Here is an 18,513-nt window from a genome sequence, read left to right as displayed (position 1 = left end):
TGACACAAAAGCAGGGAAGCTAACCAGGACAACCAATCAGGTTGGTAATTACATTTCAAGGAAATAAAAGTCAGAATGTATTTTTTGTATTTTTTTTAAAGTGATTTTGACATACTATACATAGCACATTTGGTGATGGTAGCATTCTTGGCTTTGGCGGCATCTCAATGAGCAAAAAAATACTTGAATGGGACACTTTTCTAAAATGTATTTATTTATTTTATTTATTTATTTATTTATCGTATTTATAAAGCGCCAACATATTACGCAGCACTGAACATTAATTTAGGTTACAGACAATATTTAGGGGTGACACACAGCAATATGACAATACAGGAATACAAGAAAACCAGATCACACAGCACAGTATGAGTACAAGGTAATGCTTAGTCAGTCACTGGATTGAGCATGGAGATTAGGCAAGTTAGGTTCACTCAGATGCATAGCATGGGTTCACAGTAATGGAGGTGCATGATCAGGTAGGACACAAAAGGAGGAGGACCCTGCCCAAAGGCTTACAATCTAGAGGGAGAGGTAAGGACACGAACGGTAGGGGACCAGAGTTCAGCTGTGGGTTTAGAGCACGTGTGAGGGGTAGTAGGCCAGAGTGAAAAGGTGAGTTTTGAGGGCTTTCTTGAAGATGTTGGATTAGGAGGCTGCCCTAATGGTGGAGGTAGGGAGTTCCATAGTGTTGGAGCAGCTCTTGAGAAGTCCTGGAGGCGTGCATGGGACTGGGTGATGTGGGGGGCGGTTAGGCAAAGTTCAATGGAAGAGCAGAGTGAGCGGCTAGGTGTGTACCTCTGAGTAAGATCGGAAATGTAGGTTGGACAGGTTTTGTGGACAGATTTGTAGGTCAGACACAGTATCTTGAATCTGATTCTGGACTGGATAGGAAGCCAGTGGAGGGATTCTAGAAAGGGGATCCGTCGTGGTGGAGCGATGAGAGCAGTGGATAATTCTGGCTGCCGCATTCATGATGGACTGCAGTGGGGCTGTTCAGGTCATAGGGAGACCAGACAGCAGGGCATTGCAGTAGTCAAGGCGGGAAATTATGAGGGCATGGATGAGGAGTTTGGTGGTGGCAGAGGTCAGGAAAGGGCAAATCTTACAGATGTTACAAAGGTGGAAGTTGCAGGACTTTGTGAGGTTTTGGATGTGGGAAGTGAAGGAGAGTGCGGAGTCCAGGGTGACACCCAGACAGCGGGCTTGAGAGGTAGGGCGAATGGTAGTGTGGCTAACAGTGACATGCACATCTGGGAGGTTCGTGGAAGACCGGGGTGGGAAGATCATAAATTCGGTTTTGTCTAGATTTAGTTTCAGGAACCTAGCGGACATCCAGGAGGAGACGGCTGATAGGCAGGAGGAGACCTTGTCCATGGTAGCGGAGGATAGGTCAGGGGTGTGGAGGTAGATCTGGGTGTCATCTGCATACAGATGATAGTTAAAACCCATGGAGGAGATAACCTTGCCAATGGAGGATGTGTATAGGGTGAACAGTAGGGGGCCAAGGACCGAACCTTGGGGGACTCCCAACGAGAGGTGGTTGGGGGTGGATGAGGACTCATTGAAGGCGGTCGTGAAGGAGCGGTTGGAGAGGTAGGATGAAAGCCAGGACAGTTGGAGATCTTGAATGCCCAAGGACTGGAGGGACTGGAGGAGTAGGGGATGATCTACTGAGTCAAAAGCTGCTGAAAGGTCAAGGAGGAGGAGAATGGAGTATTTACCTTCAGCTTTAGCTAAGGCAAGGTCGTTGACCACTTTGGTGAGAGCAGTTTCGGTTGAGTGGGCAGGCTGAAATCCAGATTGCAGTGGGTCTAGCAGTGAGTTGGCATTTAGGTACTGGGTCAGGCGTTTGTGAACCAGACGCTCAAGGGGTCGAGGGAGGGTTTTTTGAACAGGGGTAGTACAGTGGCCTGCTTGAAGCCTGAGGGGAAAGTGCCTGTGGATAGGGAGAGGTTGAACAGGGTAGTGAGGATTGGGGCCAATTCTGTGAAGTGAGGCTGGAGTAAATCAGAAGGGATGGGTCAAGGGGGGGAAGTAGTGGTTTGGGAAATCTGCAGTAGGTGGTTGACTTCCTCAGTGGTAGTAGGAGTGAAGGATGTGAGGGGAGGATAGGGTGGAGGAGGAGCTGGTTGGGAGGGGGTGGGAGGTGAAGATTGGAGATTGGATATTTCCTGGCGGATGGAGACAATTCTGAGAGGGAGAAAACGGAGGTTGGGGGGGGGGGGGGGGGGTTTAAGCAGGGAGTTGAAAGTGGCAAAAAGACGCCGGGGGTTGGAAGCTTGTGCTCCGACGAGCTTGGTAAAGTATTCCTGCTTCGCATGAGCAAGTGCAGTGTGGAACTGCAGCAGGTTGGTCTTGTACTGTAGGAAATCCTGGTTAAGTCTAGTTTTTCTCCATTTCCGTTCAGTAGCGCGTGTTTTCCTCTGGAGGTTGCGAGTATGGGTAGTGCGCCAGGGCTGGGGGTTAGGGGGTCGGTTGCGGCGAAATATTGGTGGAGCAGCTTTCTCTAGGGCTGATGAGAGAGTTTGGCAATACTGAGCTGCAGCAAGATTAGGAAAGGTTAGGGTGGGGAGAGTGGAGGGGAGGGCATGGAGGGGGTCAGCAAGGACACTAGGGTTGAGCTTGCGTAGGTCTCGCTGCCATCAACCAGGTGGGTGGGTGGGTAATTTGGAGGTGCCTTCCGTGAGGAGGTTAAAGGTGAGAAGGTGATGGTCTGAGGGTGGAAAGGGTGCGATGTCAAGGTCTGCAATGGTGGTGGATTTAGTGAATATAAGGTTGAGAGTGTGACCTGCAGTGTGAGTGGGGGTGTTGGCATGTTGTACTAGTCCAAGTGAGTTGGCAATCGTGAGTAGCCGGGTCACAGCGGAGCTCTGGGCTTCATCAATGGGAATATTGAAATCCCCAAGGATGATGGTGGGGAGGTTAGAGGAGAGGATGTGAGGGAGCCAGGAGGCAAGGTCATCGAGAAATTGCGGGGTGGAGCCCGGAGGGCGGTATAAGACCGCAACAATGGCAGGGAGGGGGTGGTAGAGGTGGATGGTGTGGGCCTTAAATGATGTGAATTGTAGAGAGGTAGGTGGGGTAAGGACACGGAAGGTGCAGGATGGGGAGAGGAGCAGACCCACCCCTCCCCCGGTCCTGTTGTCTGGTCTGGGGGTGTGACTGAGGTGAAGCCCCCCGTAGGAGAGGGCAGCCTCTGCGGCAGAGTCAGAGGGGGCGAGCCATGTCTCAGTGAGTGCGAGGATGGTGAGGGATTTGGAGAGGAAGAGGTCGTGGACTGCTGTAAGTTTGTTGCGGACGGATCTGGCATTCCACAGACTGCAGGGTAGGGGGAGTATGTGTTTGTGGGTGGGATGGATGGAAATAAGGTTGGAGCGAGGATGGGTGTTGAGGTTATTTGTGCACAGAGGGCTGTGAAGTGTATGAAGCAGGTCAGCAGGGGATGCTTGTCTGGCAGCAGGCTGTGGCCCAGGATTGGGTGATATATCACCAGCTGCAAGTAAGAGTAGGAGGGAGAGAGTAAGCAAATGTGAATGGGATTTAAATGTTTGTGAGGTTTTTGAGCTGCTGGAGGGAGAGAGAGATAAAATGCATTTTCCACCTAAACTTTAAAATCTGGTTTCTCTAAAACTACAAAGCGTTTTTTTGTTTGTTTGTTTCAACCTCACCTTCGCCTTCAATACAAGATTTACCAAATTTTGACAAAATGCGGCTTTTCATGATCAACTTTGAGAATCTGATTTGGGCAGATTTGTTGATCACTAATTCTGACACCCTCTGCTCATGGCTAATTGTACTGCAGTACCTTTCTATGTGATCATACCAGACATTAGGCAGATTTGTTGGTCACTAGTTCTGACACCCTATGCTCACATCTTTTTGTACTTTAGTACTTTTCAATGTGATCATATCAGACATTGTATCCTTTGCTTATACATCCACCTTAAAGCCTTGCACACCCATAACCCTGTCACTGGTTCACCCTTTGTAATGCTCACCTGGCCACGCTCCTCTCAAGAATTCCATGATTGACTTTGTCTCCTTCTCTAGCCGAGGTCACTTACACATGTGCACATGTTGTGCGCATGTGTGGTGCATTCAAATTGGCACCAAAACATCAGGCCTCTGTAAGAGCCTCCATCTGACATCAATCAGTGCTTCAGGTCTTGCCGTCATGCCTTACTAGTGTTGTACTTGCTGCCCCTCGCCCCTTCACATACCTGTCAAACCTCCAGCCCCCCTCTTTTCCCCTTTTCTGCACGCAAGGAAAATTATGCTGTCAAATTAAAACATCAGTGCGCTTCACTGGAAATCTCTTTTGATAAAGCACCCCTACTATAGCTACAGTTCCGAGTAAGAGCAGGCATGGACTGAACTGATAGCACTGTGGTTAGAGGATACAAAAGGACTCTGGAAGTAGGCCCTGATGAATAAAGCAACTTAGTATCTAGCTCAGTGACTGCAGTGACAAGGCTTAAGGGGCCCATACACTCAGCCGATTTTCTGGCCGACCGATCGATCCCGATCGATCGATCGATTGATCGTTTGCAAATCGGTTGGCCAATCGACCGATCGATGGCCGATTTCGATCGATTACGATGGATTTCCATCGAACTGGCAGGGTGGAAAATTTAGGTCGATCTGATGAGATTGCTTATCAGTTTGCATTGGCCTTAATGGAAATCTGGTGGCAAAAAAATGCCATCAGATCGAATTTCAATAGATTTCAAACTGAAATCTATTGGAATTCTATCCTGGTAAAAAATGTTCTAAAAACACATCAGATAGATCATCAGATGCATTTCTTATCTATCTGCTGCCAATCTGACGAGTGTATGGGCACCTTTAGGCTACTGTCATATTAATACATTGTGTTGTAGAATATAATTGCAGAGGAAATGTGCAGCGTGTGGAAGGAATAGACCCCTGTCTCATCAGATTCCTTCCTTGTTGCCACAATGTGTGGCTACCTTTAGATTACTTAAATATGACAAGTGGAATAAAATAAAGCGTATTGAGCTCCACAGATTTCCTTTTAGCCTGTGGAGCTTTCTAGCACAGTAAGGATCCCTAGTTGGTCAAAAGGTGCCCATACATAAAGATTGTCAACCAATGTTGTAAACAGATCAATCCCTCTCTGATCTTATTATGATCAGTGATGCCAGTATCACAGTGGGTTGTTGCATTGCGACTTTAACCACTTGACGACCAGGGTAATTTTCAGTGATCGGTGCTGCGTGGGCTCTACAGCCCGCAGCACCGATCAGGAGTGCAGCAGGGCGATCAGACTACCCCCCTTTTTTCCCCACTAGGGGGATGTCCTGTTGGGGGGGTCTGATCGCCGCCGGCTGCTTGCGCTTGCGGGGGGGGGGGCTCTTCAAAGCCCCCCTCCGCAGCGCTTCCTGGCCTCCTTCCCCTTCCCTCCCTCTCCCTCCCCCTGTGAGCGGCGCAGGACGGAGTTCCGTCCTGCGCCTGATAGGATAGGCTTCTGCTTATCAGATGCCGGCGATCTCCGGCCAATCAGAGGCCGGGGATCGACGATCTACGTCATGGCGCTGCTGCGCAGCAGCGCCGTGTGATGTAAACAGCGGGGATTTCTTCCCCGCGTGTTTACATTTTGCCGGCGAGCCGCGATCGGCGGCTCTCCGGCTGTTCACGGAGACACCCTCCGTGAACTGACATGGAAAGGCCGTTTCCATGGTAACCCGCAGACGACCTGTTTACGCCAATCGGCGTTAGCTGGTCGTCAAGAGGTTAAAGAGGAACTGTAGTGAAAATAACCTAATGAATACAATTGCTTATTTGTTATAATATTCATTTATAAATGATTTAGTCAGTGTTTGCCCATTGTGAAATCTTTCCTCTCCCTGATTTACATTCTGAAATGTATCACACTGGTGGTGTCATTCTTTAATACTGGCGAGTGATGGCTGCAGAAAATTATGATTATAAATCAACATGTTTTTAAAGAGAATCTGTACTCTAATATTCTTACACTAAAAAGCATACCATTCTATTCCTTATTTTCTCCTGTGCCCCTCTGTGCTGTTTCTGCCACTCTCTGCTGCAATCCTGGCTTGTAATTAACAGTTTTAGGCAGTGTTTACAAACAAACTAACCAGCTTGTAATAGGCTCACATAAGCAGAGTGTGTGAGTCATACAGAGCCTGCAGGGGGCCTGCAGAGGGTGTGTATCGCTTCTATCCAATCACAAGCAGCCCTGCACATTCCACACATTCAAGCCTTAGCCTGACAGACACGACAGAGGAAAGGAGATAAGATGTATTACAGAGACAGTGCAATTAGGAAAGGCTGCAGTAAGCCAGAGCACATTAGAACAGGCATAGAAACTTATAGGATAGAAGAACTAAGGCTGAAAAATTTGTTACAGAGTCTCTTTAAGTGTATTTGAGGGGTTGATGATATTGTATCATGCGCACCAAAGTCCAATAGCCTATGTTTATGGGTGAATAGTGCTTAACATTATTATGCTACACCTATAATTACTATTATTTATATAGTGCCGACATCTTCCGCATCACTGTACAGAGTATATTGTCTTGTCACTTAACTGTCCCTCAGAGAAGCTCACAATCTAATCCCTACCATAATCATATGTCCGTGTATGTATCGTGTAGTGTATGTATGGTAGTTTAGGGCCAATTTAGGGGGATGACAATGAACTTATCTGTATGTCTTTGGGATGTGGGAGGAAACTGGAGTGCCTGGAGGAAACCAGTGCAGACATGGGAAGAACATACAAACTCCTTGCAGATAGTGCCTTGGCTGGGATTTGAACCAGGTTCCAGCACTGCAAGACGAGTGTGCAAACCACTATGCCACCTGATGCAGACATCATGGCACATGTGCCGAAATTATAACAAGAGTAATTATAACGAACCGCAGGGTTGCACTGTTTAATACAGTGTAGCTCTATAGGCCGTAGATCTACTGTCGCGTCCAATCAACCCTAAATGTTCCATCAATTTTTTTGATAATTGATCAAAATTCCGATCAATGCGCTTGTTGTATTATAGATTTCTGGCAGATTTATTCAGAGTGGTCAAATCTGCCTGGGAAAATCAATGCGTGTATGGCCAGCTTTAGGGGGTGGTTCAAAAATGCTTTTTGACCAGGAAAGCCTGGATTTACATAGTTAGCCACCATGTCTTTGGAACTACTGATCATTCTGAAATGCAGTTTTTGCTTAAATTACCTCTGCTTATATAGCACTGATATCTTTTGTAGCACTTTACAGAATACGTAACATAGTCATGTCACTATCAGTTCCTCAGAGGACTTCACGATGTAATCCCTACTATGGTCATATGTCGCTGTTAGGGGGAACCAATTACCGTACCTTATCTGTATGTTTTGGGGATGTGAGAGGAAACCAGAGTGCCCCAGGGCTAGCCCAAATAAACATAAGAAAATGCATAGGGATGCTCATTCGGATTCCACGGAAATGCAATTCCCGCATTTCCGACCGGAAATCCGTATTTTCGCATCAGAATGTGGAACAGGGAAATGATAATGCGGAACATGGATTTTCGTGGAAACATGAACATTTACATGGCTTCGATATGCAGTCATTTTAAAGTGTACCTGAAATGACGGGAAATAAAAGTTTTATACATACCTGGGGCTTCCTCCAGCCCCCTCTGCACAGATCGCTCCCACCCCGGCATCAAATCTACCGATAGCAGCCCTGTTATCTTCGGCCAGCCGGGGCAGGAACAGTGCGGCCAAGTGCGCTCCCTCATCTCGCTCTCGTGGCTGGGAGCGTTCTGTGTCTGCATAGTAGTACTATGCAGGTGCAGAACCCTCCCAGCAACAGGATCGCGGCGGGTCGAACACGCGTCTGGGCCGCGTATGCGCAGTACGCCCAACTGCCCAAGGAGAACGGAGCTGCTATGCGAGGATGCAGAAGGTCAGCAAGAGAGCGATCTGCGCAGAGGGGGCTGGAGGAAGCCCCAGGTATGTATAAAACTTTTATTTCCCATCTTACATAGTTACATAGTTATTTTGGTTGAAAAAAGACATACGTCCATCGAGTTCAACCAGTATAAAGTACAACACCAGCCTGCTCCCTCACATATCCCTGTTGATCCAGAGGAAGGCGGAAAAAACCCTTACAAGGCATGGTCCAATTAGCTCCTAAAGGGAAAAATTCCTTCTTGACTCCAGATGGCTATCAGATAAAATCCCTGGATCAACATCATTAGGCATTACCTAGTAATTGTAGCCATGGATGTCTTTCAACGCAAGGAAAGCATCTAAGCCCCCTTTAAATGCAGGTATAGAGTTTGCCATAATGACCTCCTGTGGCAATGCATTCCACATATTAATCACTCTTACTGTAAAGAACCCTTTCCTAAATAAATGGCTAAAATGTTTTTTCTCCATGCGCAGATCATGTCCTCTAGTCCTTTGAGAAGGCCTAGGGACAAAAAGCTCATCCGCCAAGCTATTATATCACCCTCTGATGTATTTATACATGTTAATTAGATCTCCTCTAAGGCGTCTTTTCTCTAGACTAAATAAACCCAGTTTATCTAACCTTTCTTGTTAAGCGAGACCTTCCATCCCACGTATCAATTTTGTTGCTCGTCTCTGCACCTGCTCTAAAACTGCAATATCTTTTTTGTAATGTGGTGCCCAGAACTGAATTCCATATTCCAGATGTGGCCTTAATAGAGAGTTAAACAGGGGCAATATTATGCTAGCATCTCGAGTTTTTATTTCCCTTTTAATGCATCCCAAAATTTTGTTAGCTTTAGCTGCAACGGCTTGGCATTGAGTATGATTATTTAACTTGTTGTCGATGAGTACTCCTAAGTCCTTCTCCAAGTTTGATGTCCCCAACTGTATCCCATTTATTTTGTATGGTGCTAGACCATTGGTACGCCCAAAATGCATGACTTTACATTTTTCAACATTGAATTTCATCTGCCATTTATGTGCCCATATAGCCATCCTATCCAGATCCTGTTGCAATATGACACTATCTTCCTGAGAGTTGATGATTCTGCACAATTTTGTATCATCTGCAAAAATAGCAACACTCACTATTGCATCTACTAGGTCATTAATAAATAAATTGAAGAGCACTGGACCCAGTACAGACCCCTGTGGGACCCCACTGCTAACAGTCTCCCATTTTGAGTACGATCCAATGACCACAACTCTTTGTTTTCTGTCCATTAGCCAGTTCCCTATCCATGCACACAGACTCTTCCCCAGTCCTTGCATCCTCAACTTTTGCACCAGACTTTTGTGGGGAACAGTGTCGAAGGCCTTTGCAAAGTCCAAGTATATCACATCTACAGCATTCCCAATATCCATATTAGCATTCACTACCTCATAAAAGCTGAGCATGTTAGTCAAACAGGACCTGTCTTTAGTAAACCCATGTTGATGCTGAGAAATAAGATTCTTTTCTACTATGAAGTCATGTATAGTATCTCTTAGTAAACCCTCAAATAGTTTGCATACAACTGATGTTAAGCTTACAGGTCTATAATTTCCTGGATCTGATTTTTTGCCCTTCTTAAATAATGGGAAAACGTGGGCTGTACGCCAATCCACTGGGACTCTGCCAGTTGAAAGAGAGTCACAAAAGATAAGATAAAAGGGGTTTATCTATAACTGAACTTAATTCCCTTAGGACCCGAGGATGCATGCCATCCGGGCCAGGTGCCTTGACTATTTTTTATTTATTTAGTCTTGCCTTCACTTCTTCCTGCGTTAAGTATTTAATATTACAGTTAGAAGATTGAGACTCTTCTGCCTCTGTAATTTGCAACAGTGCTGATTCCTTTGTGAAGACAGAAGCAAAGAAAGCATTTAATAACTCTGCCTTACCTTGGTCATCCACCATTGAGTTCCCTCCCTCATCCTTTAGAAGTCCTATACAGTCAACCTTTCTTTTTTTAGAGTTGATGTACTTGTAAAACGTTTTTGGGTTAGATTTGATATCCCTAGCGATTTGATTTTTCAGCTTCGATCTTTGCCAGCCTAATTTTTTTTTACAATTTTTATTGCACTCCTTATAATTGCTTAGTGCAGCCTCGGTCCCCTCCTGTTTTAGGACCTTATAGGCATTATTTTTCCTCTTCATTTTATCCCTAACCTTTCTATTCATCCATAGAGGCCTTTTTTTATTCCTAGACATTTTGTTTCCATATGGGATATACATACTACAATATTGATTGAGAATACGTTTAAAAGCTTGCCATTTCCCTTCAGTGTCCTCCCCTTGTAGTGCATTATCCCAGTTCACCAAACTTAGTGCCTGCCTAATTTGATTGAACTTTGCTTTTCTAAAATTCATAGGTAGTGGTCCCGCTGCCCCGTGGCCTATCAGTCACCAGATCAAACGTTATCATGTTGTGATCACTATTTCCCAAATGTTCTTAAACCTGTTCTTGAACCTGCACATTTGATACATTATCTGGTCTATTAGAAATGATCAGATCCAGTAACGCATTCCCCCTAGTTGGTTCCGTTACCATGTGAGTCAAGTAATTGTCCTGTAGTGCTGCCAGAAATCTGCTGCTTTTACCAGAATGGGTAGCCTCAATACCCCAGTCAATGTCTGGAAAGTTGAAGTCGCCCATAACTATGACCTCATTTTTACTTGCAGCTTTTTCAATCTGCTGTAGTAATCGCAGTTCTGCAGCTTCATTAATATGAGGTAGTAGAAACCTGAATATGAGGTGGTCTGTAGCATACCCCAATAAGCAATTGGCAACTTTTATTTCCACCATGAATATTTACCCAAACGGACTCCACATCTTCGCAATCTTCCTCCATCTCATCGTTGAGGACAGCTGTAAAAGAATTCTTAACAAAGAGACAAACCCCTCCACCTTTTTTTCCTGTTCTATCCCTCCTAAACACATTGGACCTCATTCACAAAGCGGTGCTAACAGTTAGCACGCTGGTGAAAAGCCCTTTATCACGCCTAAACTCAGTTTAGGCATGATAAGTTTAGGTGTGATAAGTTTAGGTGTGATAAGTTTAGGCATGATAAGTTTAGGTGTGATAAGTTTAGGCTGATAAGTTTAAGCACCAACTGGGTTAGCACCGCAGTGCACAGCTGATCAAAAGTTTTGCGCTAGCAAAGTCTGGTACACTTGGCATAGAGTTTAATGGCGCTGCTTTGCGTGCAGGACTTTGCGCGCGATCTAAAGTTATCTAAACTTAGCATGCCTAAACTTAGCATGCCTAAACTTATCACACCTAAACTTATCACGCCTAAACTGGCTTTTCACCAGCGTGGTGCAATGGTTATCACGCCTAAAGTCTGTAACTGGGTTAGCACCGCTTTGTGAATCGAGCCCATTGTATCCTTTTAAATTAGCTATCCAGTCATGGCTTTCATCCATCCATGTCTCGGTTATTCCCACAATGTCATAGCCTTTGTCATTCAGAATGAACTCTAGTTCGTCTATTTTATTTGCAAGGCTCCGAGCATTGGTTACCATGCACTTTACATTTTTACCACCACATTTACCAATTTTGTTTACATGAAATGGGCTACTTGAAGTTTTACCAACCTCCTTAATCTTTACACTGTCCCCACCCCCCTCTCCACCCCCCATAATGTTAGGCTCCCACTGTCTTTTTACCTTATCTTGTCTACATATTGAGACTTTAGCCTCCTGCCTCCCCCCAGATCCTAGTTTAAAATCTCCTCCAACCCTTTAGCCATCTTCTCCTACAATGCAGCTGCACCCTCCCCATTAAGGTGCAGCCCATCCCTGCTGTAGAACCTGTAGCCGTCTGCAAAAGTCTGCCCAGTTCTCCAGGAACCCAAACCCTTCCTTCCTACACCAATTTCTCAGCCACTTATTTAACTCCCTAAGCTCCCTCTGTCTCTCAGATGTAGCATGTGGCACTGGCAGTATTTCAGAGAACACCACCTTGGAGGTCCATGCTTTAAGTTTATCTCCAAGTACCTGAAAATCATTTTTAAGGACCTTCCATCTCCCACTAACTTTGTCATTGGTGCCAATGTGTACCATGACAGCCGGGCAGAGGCGTATGTAGAAGGATGCAGGCATGGCAAGTACTATGGGCGCCAATAACATCATGGGCGCCATGCCTGCACCGCTGTACTGAAGCCGCCTGGTGTGTGTCCCGATAGCGGATACACACAGGCAAAGTTAAGCTGCTCGTTCTGTCCAGGTGAGAGAAGAGAGAGGAGGCGCCACTAGGGGGAGCTCCAGGCGAGAGTGAGTGCACTGAGCTCTGAAGACTCGTGCATTGCAGATGGGAACATGCTGAGGATTGAGGGGCCGGGTAGAGAGCCGGAGACTGGGGAGGCAGGTGACTGGTATGGGTCTGGGGTGGATCACTTCTCTCTTTCCCTGCCTGCACTCTTCCCCTCTTCCAGGATCACAGATCTGCCCTCACCTCGGCATCATCATAGTGGAGAAGATGAGAAGAAGCACGCAGATCTGCAGGAGGGGGAGTGCAGTGAGGCATGGAAATGTATCAGTAGATTAGCCCTGCACAAGGGAGGAGAGTGCATTGTTTACTCTGTATGCAGCCCAGACTCTGCAGGCAGCGTCTGTTCAGCTGCAAAGTGATGCATGTGTAGTGCACTGGCTGGCTGCCCTGCAATCTGATCCCCCTGTCTGTTATTGCTGCGTCAGCTGCACTCTGACTCTCACAAGGGGACAAGAATGTGATGAGCAGTCACTGTGGGTTCAGCAGGCTGTCCTCAGAGGAGCTCACACTCTAATCCTGTCATAGTCTAATGTCCTACCATATTATTATTATTATGTATTTATATAGCACCGACATATCCTGCAGCACTGTACGGAGTACATAGTCATGTCACTGACTGTCCTCAGAGGAGCTCACACTCTAATCCTACCATAGTCAGAGTCTAATGTCCTACCATATTATTATTATTTTTATGTGTTTATATAGCACCGACATATCCTGCAGCACTGTACGGAGTACATAGTCATGTCGCTGACTGTCCTCAGAGGAGCTCACAATCTAATCCTACTGTGTAAAGTGCTGAAGAAGATGTCAGTGCTATATAAATACATAATAATAATATGGTAGGACAGTAGACTATGAGTAGAGTACAAAGTCATGTCACTGACTGTCCTCAGAGGAGCTCACAATTTAATCCTACCAAAGTCATAGTCTAATGTCCTACCATATTATTATTATGTATTTACATAGCACCGACATATCCTGCAGCACTGTACGGAGTACATAGTCATGTCGCTGACTGTCCTCAGAGGAGCTCACAATCTAATCCTACTATGTAAAGTGCTGCAGAACATGTCAGTGCTATATAAATACATAATAATAATATGGTAGGACAGTAGACTATGAGTAGAGTACAAAGTCATGTCACTGACTGTCCTCAGAGGAGCTCACAATTTAATCCTACCAAAGTCATAGTCTAATGTCCTACCATATTATTATGTATTTATATAGCCCTGGCATCTTCTGCAGCACTGTACAGAGTACATCGTCATGTCACTGACTGTCCTTAGAGGAGCTCACACTCTAATCCTACCATAGTCATAGTCTAATGTCCTACCATATTATTATTATTACTATTATTATTATGTATTTATATACCCCTGACATCTCCTGCAGCACTATATAGAGTACATAGTCATGTCACTGGCTGTCCTCAGAGGAGCTCCCAATCTAACCCTACCATAGTCATAGTCTAATGTCCTACCATATTATTATTATGTATATGTATAGCACTGATATCTCCTGCAGCACTGTACAGAGTACATAGTCATGTCAATGACTGTCCTCAGAGGAGCTCACAATCTAATCCTACTGTGTAAAGTGCTGAAGAAGATGTCAGTGCTATATAAATACATAATAATAATATGGTAGGACAGTAGACTATGAGTAGAGTACAAAGTCATGTCACTGACTGTCCTCAGAGGAGCTCACAATTTAATCCTACCAAAGTCATAGTCTAATGTCCTACCATATTATTATTATTATGTATTTACATAGCACCGACATATCCTGCAGCACTGTACGGAGTACATAGTCAGGTCGCTGACTGTCCTCAGAGGAGCTCACACTCTAATCCTACCATAGTCAGAGTCTAATGTCCTACCATATTATTATTATTATTATGTGTTCATATAGCACCGACATATCCTGCAGCACTGTACGGAGTACATAGTCATGTCGCTGACTGTCCTCAGAGGAGCTCACAATCTAATCCTACTGTGTAAAGTGCTGCAGAAGATGTCAGTGCTATATAAATACATAATAATAATATGGTAGGACAGTAGACTATGAGTAGAGTACAAAGTCATGTCACTGACTGTCCTCAGAGGAGCTCACAATTTAATCCTACCAAAGTCATAGTCTAATGTCCTACCATATTATTATTTATTTATATAGCCCTGGCATCTTCTGCAGCACTGTACAGAGTACATCGTCATGTCACTGACTGTCCTTAGAGGAGCTCACACTCTAATCCTACCATAGTCATAGTCTAATGTCCTACCATATTATTATTATTACTATTATTATTATGTATTTATATACCCCTGACATCTCCTGCAGCACTATATAGAGTACATAGTCATGTCACTGGCTGTGCTCAGAGGAGCTCCCAATCTAACCCTACCATAGTCATAGTCTAATGTCCTACCATATTATTATTATGTATATGTATAGCACTGATATCTCCTGCAGCACTGTACAGAGTACATAGTCATGTCACTGACTGTTCTCAGAAGGGCTCACAATCTAACCCTACCATAGTCATAGTGTAATGCACTTTACAGAGTACATAGCCATGCCACTGACTGTCCTCAGAGGAGCTCACAATCTAATCCTACCATAGTCATAGTCTAATGTCCTACCATATTATTATGTATTTATATATCTTCTGCAGCACATTACGGAGTACATAGTCATGTCACTGACTGTCCTTTGAGGAGCTCACAATCTAATCCTAGTGTAATATCCTACTATATTATTGTTATATATTTATGTAGCGCTGACATGTTCTGCAGCACTTTACAGAGTACATACTCATGTCACATTAGTGTTAGGTGTTTAAAGGCGGGAAGGTTATTGTTAGAGTGCAGAGAACTTTGGCAATATGAAGCTTCCCAAAACATATGTACATGAGAAAGGATGCCGTTTTTATAAAGGGACACTGTGAAGGGGGGGGCGCAATTTTAGTGTTTGCCATAGGCGCTATACTACCCAGATACGCCACTGCAGCCGGGTCTTCCCCAGCCCCACCCAATAATCTGTCAATTCTTTCCGCTACATGCCGAACCCGAGCACCCGGGAGGCAACAGACTGTACGGCATTCACGGTTTCTTCTACAGATTACCCTATCTGTGTGCCTAATAATTGAATCCCCTACCACCAGTACCTGTCCAGCCTTAGCTGCACTCCTATTCCCTTTCTCGTTACAGCAGTCTGCCCCTTGGTTGCTAAGGAGCACATCCTGCTGCAGCATTGCTACTCCAGAATCATCCTCCCCAATATTACGCAAACAAGCATACTTATTAGTGAGGGACAACTCGGGACTAGCCTCCCTGCCACTTTTTCCCCCTACCCCTTCTAACTGTGACCCAACTAGCAGCTACCTCTGCTTCTTGCTCCGGCTTTACTCCACCCACCTCATCTTCACCGGTTCCATCCCGTGTCTGGATCGTGAGATCCAAGCTCATCTCCATGTTGTGTATGCGTCTCAGTGTTGCGAGATGCTTATTTAGCTCTGCGACTTCCGCCTCTGAGCAGCACGCACACACCCAGGGCAACAGTAAACACCCTCAATCTGCAGATCAAGGCATGCATACATGTTGCAGGATGTACACTGTAGTGCATGGTCCAACATGATGACTATTGTGTGGGGAAAAATTATTTAAAGTAAACTTTGGCGGTAAAAGATGAAACGGGAGAGTGAGTGAAGTTCGGGAGTGAGTGCAGCTGGGGTTGAAGAGGGGGAGGGGTGGAGGAGGGGAGGAGGGGGAGTGAGTAAAGTTGGGGTGGAGGAGGGGGAGTGAGTAAAGTTGGGGTGAAGGAGGGGGAGGGGAGGAGGGGGAGTGAGTGAAGCTGGGGTGGAGTCCTCAAAACTTAAAGACTACACCACAACGTGTTAGCACATTCTAACCAATGCAAAAAACCGCAATATTGGTTTTATTTTTTGTTTTGTATTTTGTTTTGTTTTTTTAGTCCTTACCTGCTTCCTCTCACCTCTCTCTTTGTGCCTGTGTTGTAACGCCTGTTTTTAACGCCTATGCCACTTGTGTCGAAGCCACTTAGTGAGCAAGCCACAGACTGAGCAAGCTCAGTACTGAGTCCTGAAGCTGACCAAATACCTCCTGTTACAGCTAATCCCTCCCCCTAGCTAATTACCTAGCACACTAGAGAAAGAAAAATGTACTTTTAAAAACTAACACTTGCTGCTAGATATCTGATGAACCGCAATGCACAAGCCACCAGATATCAAAGTAGCAAAACACAATTTACAAACAACAGCAATATAATACAATCAGAGCTCACAATTCCCAGCAGTGAAGTGAAACAGCCCTCCACCAAGATTAGGGCTTTGGCCTACACTTCCTGTTTATTTTATCACCTGTGTTACAGCTAATCTTATGTTCACTTCAATCAGAAGACTCAAAGTCGGAATTAATTAACCAATCAGATATTGCGTTTTTTTGTGGATGGCGGCTTACTGATATTTTGATAATTTTAAGCCAATCAGAACTTCAGAAGACTTACAATGAATAAATCAATCAGAGAAAGCGAAATTTGTTGGCAGAAAATTTGCATCGGAAAGCGGAAATACGTGGAAGGCGGAAAGGGAAAAGTGGTAGCGGTAATCGGCATTGACGGTCGGTAAGTGGAATTTCTGCGGAAACAGAAAAATCATAATTTCCGACCATCCCTACAAAGGCACTTTAAGAGAGGTGTGAGCTTTATGTCAGCTTTAATCGCTAGCATTACATTATTGATACTTTATTATTGATCATATGATATCATAATGCATATCAGCTAAGTCACCTAAGTGACCTCATTTATTCCCAGCAAATATGTTTTTCTTGATTTGCTGTGTGGAGATTTAGAAGTGATATCAGCCAAATGTTTACACATGCACAGGAAACGACACATGATGGTGTTTTCCATATGAGCAAGTTGTTAAAAATATGAAGAGTGAAACCGTGGTTTCTCCCCTCTCACTTGCATTTTATTTTCATTTTGTAATATCTGTTGTTTTTGCCATTGGTAAAGGTGGCCAGTATAACCAGCCTACAGAAAGGTAAATACCTAACAGTGTACAAAGGTGAGCAGCCTATACCAACCAGCTGGAAATCACACTATTCTGACTGATAAACTGAATCTGCATGTTCTCTATGAGCCATCATCTACCACAGCGCTGTAAAAAGTGAGGACATACGGGGGCTATTAAAATGACATTAAAACATAGACAAATTCATGAAATAATCGCGATTAGAGCCTTGTATAAACAAGCTTGCAGTCTGAAGGAAAATGGAAATATACAGTAAGTAATGAGGATCTGACAGCAACAGTGTTATTTTAACAACTTCTTCCAGAGAACGCCACGAAAATAATATTTTTTAAAGGGAAGAAGATCTCTAAAGAAGACAGGAAAAGAGATGAGCTTTGTGCCAATGTTTACAGCAATCCTGTAGTAGATTTGTACATTAAACTGTAGTATTTAAAACAAAAAAAATCAGATACTTACCAATGAAAGTCTTCCGTTTCCTCTCATGGTCCCCGCATTCCACGTTGTAATCAAGAGCAGGATAATCCACATGAAACTTAGGCAGGTGTTTGGAGCCTAGTGGGTTTCAAGGGAACCCCCTGCCACCTTCTTTGACCTCACTCCACTTCGGGTTACCAAAAGGATCACAAGAGGGCCCCCAATCTATGACCTTGCCTATGGCCTCATTACTCCGCTCTCTTGCCGGTGGCTCAGGTTGCAAAGGTCTCCTGCGCTTCAGTGTGCGGCTCACGGAGTCGCGCTGACGTCATCCGGACTGTACTACTGTACTTGCGCAGTACAGCCCGGATGACGTCAGTGCGACTCAGTGAGCCGCACGCTGTAGCGCAAGTAGATGCTGACCTGGTAAGGTCGGCATCTGCTCCGGAGGGGACCGGGAGCCACCGGAGCTTCAGCGAGGGCACAGGTCAGCTGCCAGGGGCTGGAGGAAGCCTCAGGTAAGTAAATTTTTGCGTTTTTATCTTCCTGGACCTTCCCTTTACTGCATCTCTGCTGTCATCCCCACTAGCTGTTTTCGACCAAATGGTAAGCTGCTGGGAGCGCTTGGAAGCAGTCTTGTCTACGAGTGCTTTTAAAGATTGGCCACTATGTACTGCGCATGCATGAGTGTGCATTTGTGCCTGGGCAATATGGTGCTGCCCGTCTTTGGCAACACTCGGGGACACGAGTTCTTCTAAAGCCTCCCATGGTGGTAAATCTGAATGGGTGTGACAGCACTGGAACGT

This window comes from Hyperolius riggenbachi, chromosome 2 (genome assembly GCF_040937935.1).
Source record: "Hyperolius riggenbachi isolate aHypRig1 chromosome 2, aHypRig1.pri, whole genome shotgun sequence".
Taxonomy (NCBI): Eukaryota; Metazoa; Chordata; class Amphibia; order Anura; family Hyperoliidae; genus Hyperolius; species Hyperolius riggenbachi.
Note: the sequence above shows the minus strand (reverse complement) of the source record.